The 13,595-nt window shown below is 46.6% G+C and overlaps 1 protein-coding gene across 3 annotated transcripts in view; it reads right to left on the bottom strand.

The window, feature by feature from the left end:
• The window catches only part of EHMT1 (euchromatic histone lysine methyltransferase 1), a 170,200-nt gene extending 156,986 nt beyond the window's left edge, over positions 1-13,214 (bottom strand). For 2 of the 3 annotated variants that reach the window (XM_074973874.1, XM_074973872.1), the window contains exons 1-2: positions 13,079-13,214; positions 6,159-6,329 (exon numbers count right to left, since the gene is read on the bottom strand). The gene's annotated coding sequence lies outside the window, so the exon portion shown is untranslated. The remainder of the gene's footprint in view (positions 1-6,158; positions 6,330-13,078) is intronic. The other variant, XM_074973873.1, reaches the window with a different exon arrangement.
• Positions 13,215-13,595: the final 381 nt, after the last annotated feature.

The following is a 13,595-nucleotide window of genomic DNA, read 5'->3' as shown; positions in this document are numbered from 1 at the left end:
GTCAGTTGCAGAGGAAGGCAGACTAATACCTAACAAGAATAACGATTTGCACTTCTATAGCACATTCCATCTACGGATCTCAAAGCAATTTAGGTATATAAATGAATTAAGCCCCTCTGTGGGCAGTTAGTAGCATTGTCCCCATTTTACAGATACAGAATGGAGGCAGAGACAGAGATTAAATCACTTGCCCCTGATCACAGAGGAAGGCTGTGGCAGATCAGAGAACAGAACACAGCTCGGCCAGTGGCCAGTCCCAGGCCATAGCCACATGACCATACTTTCTCCCCATTAGATTAGAGCTTTAGACATCTGACTCCCAGTTCTCTGTCCATGCCACCTGTCCACGTCTATAAAGAAGGGTTTAAGTGACTTGCTTACGGTCAAAGTAAGAGAAAAAGCCTGCTCGTGCTCACCGAACTAGAAAACAACTGGTATAGAAGCATGCTTGTCCTCAGCTGACTATGCCAAGTGCAAAATACACAGATCTGGACTTTATGCAGTAATAAATAAATCCAACTTATTGACATAAAATAAAAAATTCACAGAGAGCAGTGCATCACCACCTCTCCTATAGATCTGCCGGCTGCTGTTTGTGCATTGCTGGACGTTGAGACACTGCACTATGGATTGCAAGGGCAGTGTGTGTTCGCAATAGACTAAAGCAATGCACTGATGATACAAGGGCAATTAGCAGAATTGTGGATATGTTGGATTTAACAAGTCAACTAATACATTTCGGACACAGCTGCTTTTCAGTTGAGAGACATTCTAAAGCTCATAATCAGGCTCAGCCAAACAGATCTTCCTTGGAAGTTTCCAAGGCCTCTGTATTAAAACTTGAAAAGAGACAAAAGATGAAATTTTGTTAGAAACTGCTGAATGCTTAAACGTACTAGGGGCCAATCCCAATCCCAATGAAGTCATTCGCAAAGCCTCTAGGGTGCAAGATCAGATCCCAGGAACATTTTTAGTTCACTGTTCTGCCTTTGTTGAAAACCCAGGAAGTGCAGCCCTCTGTCTTAGGGACTCTGCCTGCACAGAACTCCCATTGACTCACCCTGACAGCTCCGCACAGAGCAAGTTTGCAGGATTTGACCCTTAGCTCTCTACTCATGCATCTCTACATTCACCGCTACTGACCAGCCTGGAAGCTGGGCACCTTCCTCTACAGAGAAGACAAATGTGGTTTTTCTTTCAGTACTCAGAAGCATAGTCAGCTTCTCAATATTTTACTTCCTGTACAAAACACAGACCAGAAGTTCTTGAGGAAGCAAACAGTTCCTACTCTGTGTTTGCAAAGCACCAATTACAGTGCTATAGAAATTAGTTGTATTAATAATATAGTAGCAAGAAAATGTTAATGAATTCCCAGGAAAGGGAGTGGAGGAATGTTCTCCAGTGCCCTGACACGGACTCCCTGCTTTGGCAATGATCAGTGGCAGCATTAGCACTGCCGTCTCAGTGTAAGCTCAGACACCTACCTCCTCACAGAAATAAGAGGGGAACCATAGGCTGGCATGTCACTGACTGCCATCCTTTAAAAATATATATATTGTTGCATCAAGCAGTAATTATGGATTGCTCCATTCTCACTGGTGATGAGGGAGCTTCTGTCACTTGAAAAAACTGTTCAGGTCTCTGTGGGTGCTTAATATCTAAATAGGTGCACACGATGGGGCCTCTTGTACCTGGCTTGTACCGGGGCGGGGGGAGGGATAGCTCAGTGGTTTGAGCATTGGCCTGCTAAACCCAGGGTTTTGAGTTCAATCCTTGAAGGGGCCATTTGGGATCTGGGGCAAAAATTGGGGATTGGTCCTGCTTTGAGCAGGGGGTTGGACTAGATGACCTCCTGAGGTCCCTTCCAACCCTGATATTCTATGATTCTATGGCTTGTAGGTTAGGTGAGGCAAACTTGCCCACCATCTCCTTGCGATCTTTTCCTTTCTAACCAGACTGCACAGAATCTGTGACAATACTACAGTGAGACAGGGTCATAAACATTGGGTGTGTCTACATGGCAAAAAAAGCTGTATCCTTCACTCAGGTTAGCAAACTCAGGGTAAAATAGCAGTGAGGACACACAACTCGGATTTTAACTCGAGTTACCAGCTCAAGTTCAACCCACAGGCTTTAACTTGAATTGCTAACCGGAGTTAAAAGCTGAGTTGCGCGGCTTCGCTGCTATTTTAAGCTGAGTTACCTAATGTGGGCTAGTGAACCTGGGTTAAGAACACACCTTTTTCTGCAGTATAGATACAGACCCTTAAACTGCAAGCTCTTTGGGGCAGGGGCAACTTTGTGTTATATTTGTGTACAGCACCTACCACAAGGGGTCCCTGATTCCTAACCGGGGCCTCTAGCCACTACCACAATACAAATAATAAACCAGAATAACAGGAAGCATACATGTGAATACAGATGCAAAACCAAGGGGTATTTTCATCCTAAAGCATTGATTGAAAGTCTGGTCTAATACCACATGGGGGTCGGAGCAGGACAAACGTGTCTTTAGACATCTTTCCAGCATTCTCAGTCTAGTAGCAAAGACTTTGGAAAGAAATAAAATCAATGAGTCATGAATGATTAAAAACACTTTGCTACAAACATCACGCTGCATCAGGGAGGAGGCTGGGACTGTTAGGAAACCAGCAGGGCAGCCGTATCACCAGGATCTGTTTGGGAGAGGATGCTATCGAATACACAACAGGCTGATTTCAAAAGTTCAGAATGAAGCAGAGTGCCCCATATTTGTGTTGAGAGAACGCAGACCTGCTGGGGCTACGAATGTGACGTTCTCCAGCTCATCAGACGGACACAGAACTAAAGACAGTGGCTGGAAAAATCAAAACACGGTGAGGGAACAAACTTACACTTTCTCCACCATTTCAAATGATGTAAGCTGGACTCTCTCTATACGCTGTACATTCTTCATGGACCAAAGCATAAACATTTCCAGCAAATGCACTGAATATAGATTTGCTGGGCTAGGGGTGCTGCTTCCTTGTGTTTTAGTTCAAAGAGTAAAACAAACAAACAGACAGCATGACCTCTCCTCTCTCCTAGCACATGCACCCCTAGGACACAGTGCTTGTCACCAAGGGTGAAAGGCTTTCTGAGAGCTTCTTGTTAGAATACTGGTAGCACATCTCAGTATTAATTGCCATCTGCACATGAAGGGACAGCAAGAAAAGTAAATATTGTACCTAGCTTTGTATAGTCGAGGTCCACTTTTTAAAGACGTGTTAGTTGTTTATCCTCAATGTTTTGGAGGGAAGTTGAAATATTCTAGGTGAAGCTTCTAAATCCTATAAGACATTTGCTTATGAACAACAAAGGTTTGGACTTTAATTAAAAAGATTTTCTTTTTAAAGAATCATATAAGCACCAAATTGTAACACTTCAACCTGGCTTGCTGTCACCTCTCCCATTCCAAGGACCACAAGGTGAATTCCACGTGCAAGAAAATCACACTCCCTTAGCATTTAGAACTCAGACTAATTGACACTGACTATTATTTACATGCATGCGATTAAAAACTCCTAGTATCTTGGTCACCAGTTCAGCAGCCTGTCTGTGGGTGCAAAGCATTTGAGATGTTGATTTAGTTTATCAAATATTAATAATGCCCCTCAATGAATACATTATTTAGACTCAGGCTCTATGCTCTAGCAATCTTGACATCTTTACATAAAAGGTTATAGAGCAATAGGACACCAGATGGAACTAGATAAACTAGTCAGTGCCAATGCCCGTCAATATTTTACACTCTATATACTTCTTTAACACCTTTTACAGACCGTTTACACCAGTGGTGGGCAGCCCCCAGCCCGCCAGCGAATTACCCTGACAGGCCACGTGCAGCCTGCAGGCTGCACACCACTGGTTTACACTAACCACTTTTGATGGTACCCAGTTTGTAACTACCCCTTGCACCTAACAGACCCCTCAAAATTCCCAGACCCAGTACTTCTTCACGCCCCTTTGAAAATCCAAGAGAGTTAAGCACCCAGATAGGATATGTCTACGCTGCACAGTTAACCTGGATTCTAACTCAACTCCCCTACCATCCATGCAGAAAAACCTCTGAAAGGAAGAAAATTCTCACATAATCACATGACTCCAGGAGCTGGGGCTTGAAGAAAAACACCAAATATCGTAAAAGTTGGCAACACTGCAATTTGTATTTTAACAAATTAACAGTTCAAGGTGAACCATAAAGGGAAACTTAGGATTAATCTCGACCAACTAATATGCATTAAAATACAACTTGCCCTCTCTACACTAGAGGTTTAAAATGTGTTAGTTAAAACATCTAAGCTAACAGGTTTTACAAATACACCTTTCATCGTAATCTAAACAGGGCTGAAGCACACAGCATTTCTGTTCCCTTCAAGTCATACAAAGGTCATCATTAGCTCCTCACTGAGATCCCCTCATTTCAGTCCTGGGTTCCCATGGCTCTCTGTATAGCCATGGTCAACAGATTAATTCTGGCTACTCTGTACTATTCATTCTCCACACGTGGAAGAATCCCTGTGTCCCCTTCCTTTTTTAATCAAAGCACGACCACCAATGAGCACATCACACCACAGGCAGAATCACTGATTTCCTGCACTGTGCTAAAATACCTCATTTCAAAACCCAGCTGACTGTCTCTAAAGTGCCTGTCATTATAGCCTTTGGGCACCAATATTACCTCTATCTATTAATTCAGCCCCAAATTTTGTGCTGATGGTTTTGGGTGCTCTATCCACTATAAGCCCCAAATCCTTTTCCTGATCTGTGTGTTGTGCTGTCTGCCCTGAGAAGCAATAACCCTTTTTTGAATTTTTGCCCTTGCTCAGGTTACTTGACATTTCTCAACATGGCATAGCAATAGCCATTTACCTGCCTATAATCCTAGTCTATCCAAGTCAATCTGAATCTGGTTGCCTACTGCCTCTGCACTGATTTCCTCCCTAGCTGTCCATCTGCAACTTTCCTCCCTTTATTGCGTGCTGCTTCTTCCAGACTATTGATATGCAAACAGAACTAGGCCTGAATGCACTGATTTACCATTCCAATCCACTTGCCGTCCCGCTTACCGCTCATCACTGCCCTTGAGAAATCCCCCTGGCAAAGACACTGAAAGGGGTGAATTTAATATTGAATGGCCTGTCTTTACCCTCCATCCAGTTCCTTATCCACACAAGTAGATTCTTATCCACTCCCAGTATCATACATGCTCATCTTGTTCAGTAGTTATCTGTACGTTATGTCAGAGCAGCAAGGAATCCTCTGCAATGTCTCATCCCATGGAACCAAACTATATTCAAATTTAGACTCAGACAAAATCATGTAATATAGAAGCAAACTGCAGGATGGTAAGGAGGGGCCCAGAATATAGCCTTAAGAATGCAAGCAGTCCTCCCAGAAGAATATTTCTCACTTGTTGGACGGTTTATCAGACCTCCTAGGCTCTGTCTTGATGGGCATAAAGGGGGCTTTCTTCCATCTTGTTTGCTCAACTGAATTAGCTTAAAGTAATTGAAAAGCCCTCTTTTAATGCTCCTTAATACACAGGCTAACACATCTGAACTCATATTAGCTGAATTTATTGTAGCTTTGGGTTTGTCTACATGGGCAGAAAAGGGTGCTAGCTTAACATGATTAAAGGCCCATTGGGAGCATCCACACTAGGAAAAAAGGTGTAGCACCTAACATAGACAAGGCAGTTGGTAGTTCTCATGCGTGTTAGCGGATAAGCAAACCCAAGGTATGCCCACAGAGTTTACCGTGACATGCTAACATGTGCGAAAACTACCAACTGCTTTGTCCACATTAGGTTTGTTTACCACGTTAGCTAACATGTGGTAAACAAACAAACAAAAAGACAGAACACCTTTTTTTCCCCTAGTGAAGACTAAAACCTCTGAAGCTGGATTAACTGGCCACATTTTAGCCTAGAGCGGGGCTAACGTGGCTGCAAACACACCCATTTTTTCCTGTGTAGACGAGCTCACACTGGCTTACTGTTAAGCTAACTCTACTGAGTTAACACAATTGAAGAAAACATTTTTTTTTTTTTGCCCATCAAGTCATGGCCTTCTGGATCACTCATGTGAAAAAGAGAGAGAGGAATTTAAAATGCAAGAGGTTTTCTTATTTTAACTTACCTGAAGCAGCTTATGTGTTAAAAATAATGGGCCCAGGCAAGCACAGCAGAGAACTCTCCTCACTTATGAGCCAGGGATCCTGAGAGGAAATCAGCCATCAGGAGTAACTGAGAAGAGGAGGCAGAGCAGGGCAGGACTTAAAGAAGACAGGAGATCACGTCACCTGCAAAACTGAAAGTGGGAAACTCTGAGGAAGTCACTTACGTGGAGTGGTTTCTCATTCTGCCCAGAGCTCTTCCTGCATCCCTACACTCAATGGCCTATTACAGTATTGTCCTTCCATCCAGGGGCCAGGGAACAGAAACCCTGCTGGAGCCAGTAAATGCTGTCCCTTAATCCACAACACAAAGTATTTCCAGGAGCTGATGAGAGAGCACACCCAACTCTTGCTGGCTCAGGGGTTAAGAGCAAGGCTCAAAGCCCGGCAGAGTCTTATCACTGAGCCACGTTTTCAAATGTGCTCAGCATGTTGGTGCTCTGTTGAAAAGCTAGCCAGGGTGTCACAACAGGAGCCATGGGTACCAAGTTCCTCGGACAGTCTGGTCCCAATGGTGGATGCTGAGCACTTGAGAATCTGGCCCTATGGGGTTGGCTTGTCATCCATCATCTGTAAAGATAAAAGCATCTCCAGAAAAAAGATCTTACTGATGAACAGATAAAAGAAGAAAAAATCATTTCTAACTAGAGCCGGTTTATTCAAAGCACAGAAACCAGACACCAATTTTCACAGAAATTTCTCTAGACCCAGGAGAAACTGCATCCTTGTTTGGAATCTACTTGTTTTCAAGCTTACTTAAGGGCTACTCCTCCAAGGTGAAAACTGCAGAACCTGTTGGTGACTGTATCACACAACAGATGGGCCAGCAGCTTTGTTCATCAACAGACCTTGGGAAGACATGCCTTGATTAGCAAACTGACCCAACCCTGACACAGATGTCGGGGGGGAGGAGGAGGACATACCCCACTTCTTATTCATCACAGATAAAATGCACCCCTTTGGGGCTTTGCCTGGGCCCCATGTACCGTGGGGGAACTTTATCCCAAGTTATCAGTTTAGAAAGGGCACATTTCCAAAAGACCCAGGGCTTGAGGTTCTTCTCACTCATGCTGGCGCAAATCCAGAGTATCTCCACCAAACTCAATGAACCTGCAGCTGCGCTGGGGTAAAATTGGTGAGAGCAAGAAGTGAGTCAGGTCCCCAAGCTTTAATCTTCAGCATGCTGTTGACTCTAAGGTCTAAGACCTAAAGAATCAAACTAACCTTATATAAAAACCTGTAATGAACAAAAATCATCCGCAGGAGCAGTAAAGAAGGCAGGTATCTCCTGTGTGGGTCCTGTCTGTATCATACTTGCAGCACAGTTAATTAACTAGACTCTCAACCATTAGCTACCATGTAGATGAACTACTCTAGGTATAAAAACTGAGGGTATGTCTACACTCCAGACACTACAGGGGCACAGATACGGTTCTACAGATAGGTCTCAAAATGCAGCTGTAAACAGGGAGTCATTATTGAGTGTGTGTGTTTCCAATGGGTTCCCGCAGGGATCAGTTCTTAGCCCTACACTATTTATCATTTTTATTAATGATCTGGAAGAAAACATAAAATCATCACTGATCAACTTTGCAGATGGTACAAAAATTGGGTGAGTGGTAAATAATGGAGAGGACAGGTCATTGATTCAGAGTGATCTAGAGTGCTTGGTAAACTGGGTGCAAGAAAACAATATGCGTTTAAATATGGCTAAATGTAAATGTATCCATCAAGGAACAAAGAAGGTAGGCCATACTTACAGGATGGGGGATTCTATCCTAGGGAGTGGTGACTCTGAAAAAGATTTGGGGGTTGTGGTGTGGTGGATAATCAGCTGCACATGACCTCCCACTGTGCTGTTGTGGCCAAAAAGCTAATGTGATCCTGGAATGCGTAAACAGGGAAATCTCAGGTAGGAGTGGAGAGGTTATTTTACCTTTGTACATGGCACTGGTGCGACCCCTGCTAAAATTCCGCATCCAGTTCTAGTGCCCACAATTCAAGAAGAATGTTGATAAATTAAAGAGGGTTCAGAGAAGAGCCACAAGAATGATTAAAGGATTGGAAAACCTGCCTTGAGGTGACAGACTCAAGGAGCTCAATCTATTTAGCTTAACAAACAGAAGATTAAGGGTGACTTGATTACAGTCAATAAGTACCTACACAGGGAACAAATATTTAATAATGGGCTCTTCAGTCTAGCCAGGAAAGGTGTAATACAATCCAATGGCTGGAAGATGAAGCTAGACAAATTCAGACTGCAAGTAAGGTGTAAATTTTTAACAGTGAGGGTAATTAACCATTGGAACAATTTCCCAAGGGTTGTGGTGGATTCTCCATCACCCACAATTTTTAAATCAAGATTGGCTGTTTTTCTAGAAGATCTGTTCTCTGAATTATTTTGGAGACATTCTCTGGCCTGTTTTATACAGGAGGTCACACTAGATGATCACAATGGTCCCGTCCAGCCTCAGAATCTATGAATCCCATCCTGTATGGCTTGCCACAAGGGATAAGTCACTGCAGAATAAGCCTGCCTTTCAGTGCTTAGGTTGGTGCTAAATACTGATTTCTGCCCCCAGCCTCAGCACGGGCTTCATTACTCTAGACATTTTTCCCTAGAGTTAACGGATTGCCATTTAACTTGAGGTACTTAACATGTTTGTAAAGTCTGGTGTGGACACTGCTCACGTGTTTGTTCTAGATTACAAATGCTTATTCTTTATGTAGGGTAGATCAGACATGTCCTGTTTTCTGAGCACAAAGCTCACATAGGAAAGAACAAACCACGTCTCTTGACCACAACACAATTCCCCAATCCCACTCAGTTTCTTCGCTAAGGTGCTTACCTCCCGTGTAAAGTGCTGGGAGATCTACTAAGGACAAGCGCTATATAAGAGCTAAGTGTTATTGTTATTATCTGGCAATACAAACTGATCATGGGATGACGGAGAAGGATCTGACAGTCCCTGCTTTACCATTCCAGTTGCAGGATGTAAGGGCTACTCCTCCTACGGGCTAGCCTTTACAAACCAAACTGCTAGCCTCTAGTCTAAAAATCTACATCAGTTTCCAATATTCTGCCCTGATTTATATGCACTCCATCCCCATTGATGTCAGTGGGGTTACATATGGTATAAATCAGGGGAGAATCTGGTCCCTAAACTTCTTGGAGCTGGGAGGGACAAAGGGGGAGGAAAGACTAAACTATGAGAGTGATCTAAATAACTCATCATTTCCCCTCTGCCCTCCATGTCCCACTGATGTGTCTGTAGATATTAAGCCAGTGCCCTCAGAGGAATAATACTCAATAGTTTCTCCAGATAATTGTATATGAAATAACCCCTCAGCCAAGATCCTTGGAGATTTTTCCCACAGTATGTGTACATTTTTATTTGCAAGACTAAACTATATATAAAGAGTTCATGGGGAAAGAGCCCTTGGTTACAACCATGCAGTGCCACATCAATCAACCACTGTAGCTGAAGGCAGAATTTGGTGTATTAAAATGACGGAATTGCCTGGATACTAACTCTTAAATCACACAGCAAGATTAATACCTGATCCCCTTTAAAAGCCCTACGGTTATTACTCACATGAATAAGAGCAGCAGGATCAGGCCTCTAGACTGCAATTGTGACTGAATATGATGTATATGGTCCTTACTTGAGCAAAATGCCTACTGAAGTTAAGAAGGCTTTCCCTGAGTAAGAAATTCAAGATCTCACCTGATAAGCGTTTAGATTGAGCGTTCCACCTTCGAACTATTTTACAAAGAACTGCTAATGTTACCATCTGCGTAACACTGCCACAAATGTCATCCCACATGGGGCTGAAATTCCTTCTGCCACACTGCAGTATTTTGAATATAGGATTAAACCAGAAAGCTGTGAAATGTTATAGCATATACTACTGCATACCTGTAACGTCAGGTGCAGCCAGGCTGTGGGAGGATACTGATCATTAACTGTGCAGCAGCTTTTTGTATCCAGTTGATATATAAAATATACAATAGTATTATTATCCTGTCTGTTCTCCTGTGCATGTCCTCTTGTTCACTGCTGCAACTGTTTATTCCTTACTTCAGTGCAACTTGTATATTCTGAGACTATGTTCGAAAAGAAAGCTTGGGGGAAAGTCTTAGCCTTGCATTTGGTAGCAAAGCAAGCAAAAGGTATCTTCGCTCAGTGTGATGCCTGTATTTCTTTACTGGGACATTTAGAGTTATGAATCTGTGTAATCTTTGGGGATATTTAGAGCTATGAATCTGATGACTAATTGCCATCATGTGGTGAGGGTAGCTGGCAAACACCACTTCCTTCAGGGATTTTGGATCCGAATTTGATAAATTCCCTAGCATTTCAGACTCGGTGCATTTCAAACTACTGAACGTGAGTGTTGAGTCAAAATAAAATCTTCATGGATGGAACCTTTATGTTCTGAATTCACTATCTCTGACAAAGTCCCAATACATTCCATCTCCCAAAGTGTGTCACAACCTCCAACCCCATTTATGACCCAGGGGGCTCTCCGGTCCTTCAACATCACCTTTTTCTGATCAACATAACCTTGACTGTCGAGGCTGCTGCACCAACTCAGACTTTAAGGCCAGAAGGGACTATCGTGAACATCTAGTCCCACCTCCTGCACATTGCAGGTCACAGAACCTCACCCACCCACTCCTGTAATAGATCCATACCCTCTAGCTGAGTTACTGAAAGTCCTCAAATCATGATTTAAAGACTTCAAGTTACAGAGAATCCACCCTTTACACTAGTTTAAACCGGTAAGTGACCCATGCCCCACCCTGCAGAGGAAGGAAAAAATTTAAAAAACAGGATCTCTGCCAATCTTAACCCAGGGGAAAATTCCTTCCCGACCCCAAATATGGTGATCCGTTAGGCCCTTAGCATCTGGGCAAGACCCTGCAGCCAGACACCGGGGAAAGAATTCTCTGTAGTAACGAGGAGCCCTCCTCATCTAAACTACTGCTAAGCAGGCAAAGGGAAAGGAAAAGGAAAAGGATGCCAATTGATACACACTCAGCAACCAAAGAGCAGCCTGGAATCTCCTTCATTTTCATGGAACCCTTAAAAGTTCCTAGGCCCAAAAAGTAGTTTTCCCCAATGGAAAATTTGCCGACCCAACTCCCCACAGTCCCATCACCCCCACTCCAGCTCAAGATGCCAACTTCTGCTCTTTTTGAAGGCTCATTTTCCTCAATGTAATCTGGAATGGGCCTGTTTAATAAAAATGTTTTTCCTTTTCACCACCTCCAACTTCACTTGTTTAAGAGGTTGTATTGATTCTAAATGCATCCTTCCAAAATCTCCACACATCCTATAACTGAGATGAGTGGATGGTAATGAAACACCACCCCCTTGATTAATTGGTTGTGCATGTGCGGGGGTTATGTTGTACTCATTGGTTAAGTTGGAAGAAGGAGGAAATTTTATATTGATTTCAATGTGCAGGGGAGGGCAGAGCAAAAGAGTATTGACACAGTACCCTCGGAGTTACTTGGGACTGTGGTGACACTGATACATTAGTCACAAGGTTATTCTGGGGGGAAAGGGAGCTGGTCTTGAGAGAAGCCCTGAATGTGTGCATGTGCGGAGGGTAAGTGCGTATCAGCTGTCACCACTGGAGTGGGGGAATCATCTCCCCCTCTAGTGAGTGCTTAAAACCCCAACAGTGAATAAGAAACAGACAACCAATCTTCCTTTCATAACTACCCATTGGGGCCCACACCATGCAGCTCCCTAGTGATCTCTGGGGTTAATGGATCCCCAGGACTCATTCCTCTTGCCAGGACAGGGCCCTCAGAAGCTGCCGCCCCATGTCAGTAGGTGATGGGTGTGGGGGGATGGTGCTTGAGGCCCACATGTGATGAAGCAGCCTGCTGTCAAAGTCACCGGTTCAGCACCCTTCAGCGCGGCGCCCAAGGGTTTTACGAAAACCAGGGCGACGAGCCGCTTCTTACAAAACTGGCCAGGGTGGGACAGGGCTAAGCACAGGGGTCAGGGACACACAGTCACCCTAAAAGGCAGAGGCTCCCCCCATCCCTCCAGTTACAGCCCCCCCCCCAGCTTCCATGGTTCAAGCCCCACCCCCCAGGAGCCGCGCATGGCTTGTCCCCCGTGGAAGGCTTTGCACCTCGGCTTTCGGGGGGGCAACCACCTGGCAAACGGGTCTCCGGGGCCAGTGACACCGGCATCCAGCGACCCCCATGGGGCCAGCGATCGCCCTGGGGCCCGTAACGGCCCCATGGGGCCCCGGATCCCCATGGGGCCAATGATCCCCATGGGGCCGCCGACCCCCGCGGACCCCCAGGCCGGCTCTGAGGGGGACCGACCCCTCGCGCGCCCCGCCCCCTGCCCGGCTCATCCCCGCCCCGTGGGCCCGGGGCACTGAATGGCTCATAACACCCCGCACGGAGCCCTGCCCCCTGAGCGGCCCAGAGGAGCCTCGGGCCCGGCACCCTGAGGGAGCCATACGGCCCCCGCGGCGCTCACCCCCCACGGCCAGCGCGGGCCCTGGACGCTGCCGGGCTCAGCTCCACCTCTGCCCGGCTCACGGCCACGTGGGCCCCGGAACCTGCCTGGCGGCTGCCCATTAGGGGCCCCGGCATCTGCATGGCCCATACCACTCGCTAGCCGGGGAGGGGTGTGAGTTATACAGAGTCCCGGGCCCCCCCACACAATGGCACCAGCTCCCACATTCTTCCCCTCAGCGCGGAGTTGGACTGAACCATGGGGCGGGCGGGGGACAGGGCCCCTCCTCTCCTCCCACAGAGCCTGTTTGGCCCTGGGTGATACCACTTAACCCCCCTCCCCGCCTTCTCCCCCGCCCGGGGTAGATGGACGCTGCCGCTCTCACTCACCTCGGTATCCACAGTGGCCATGGCCGGAGGGAGGGAGCAGCGCCCCGGAGCCTAGCCCCGCCCCTTCGGCGGCGCCTCACGCCTCGGCTCCTCCCCCTCCCCAGATTCTTCTCAATGGAGAGCCTCCGTGAGCCACCACGCATGCGCCGAACATCATGGCGGCACCCATACCCTACCCCCCCCCGTCCCGCGTAGCGTCATGGCGGCTCCCAGGCGTGCTGGTTCCGTACAGCTCCGGGCACATGGGCGGCCGCGGCGCGCTCGGGCGCCGGGACCCAGAGGCGGGTCCGAGCAGCGGCCGGGGAGAGCGGAATCTAGCCCCTTTCACCTGACCCGGCGATTCAGCCCCTGTCTGTGCCCTTTTGCCCCGCCCGTCTTACCGCGGCCGGGCTGCCGTTCCCGGAGCCCCGCCGGCCGCCCGCCCGCCCCGGCTCCGCTCTCCAGCGGGGCCCGCAGCCGCGGCCGCCCCCGCCCGTGCCCCCGGGGCTGGACGTGCCCCCGCCCGCCTCCGCTTCCC

This window comes from Natator depressus, chromosome 16 (assembly GCF_965152275.1).
Source record: "Natator depressus isolate rNatDep1 chromosome 16, rNatDep2.hap1, whole genome shotgun sequence".
NCBI lineage: Eukaryota > Metazoa > Chordata > Testudines > Cheloniidae > Natator > Natator depressus.
This window is presented reverse-complemented; position numbering and strand designations above follow the sequence as displayed.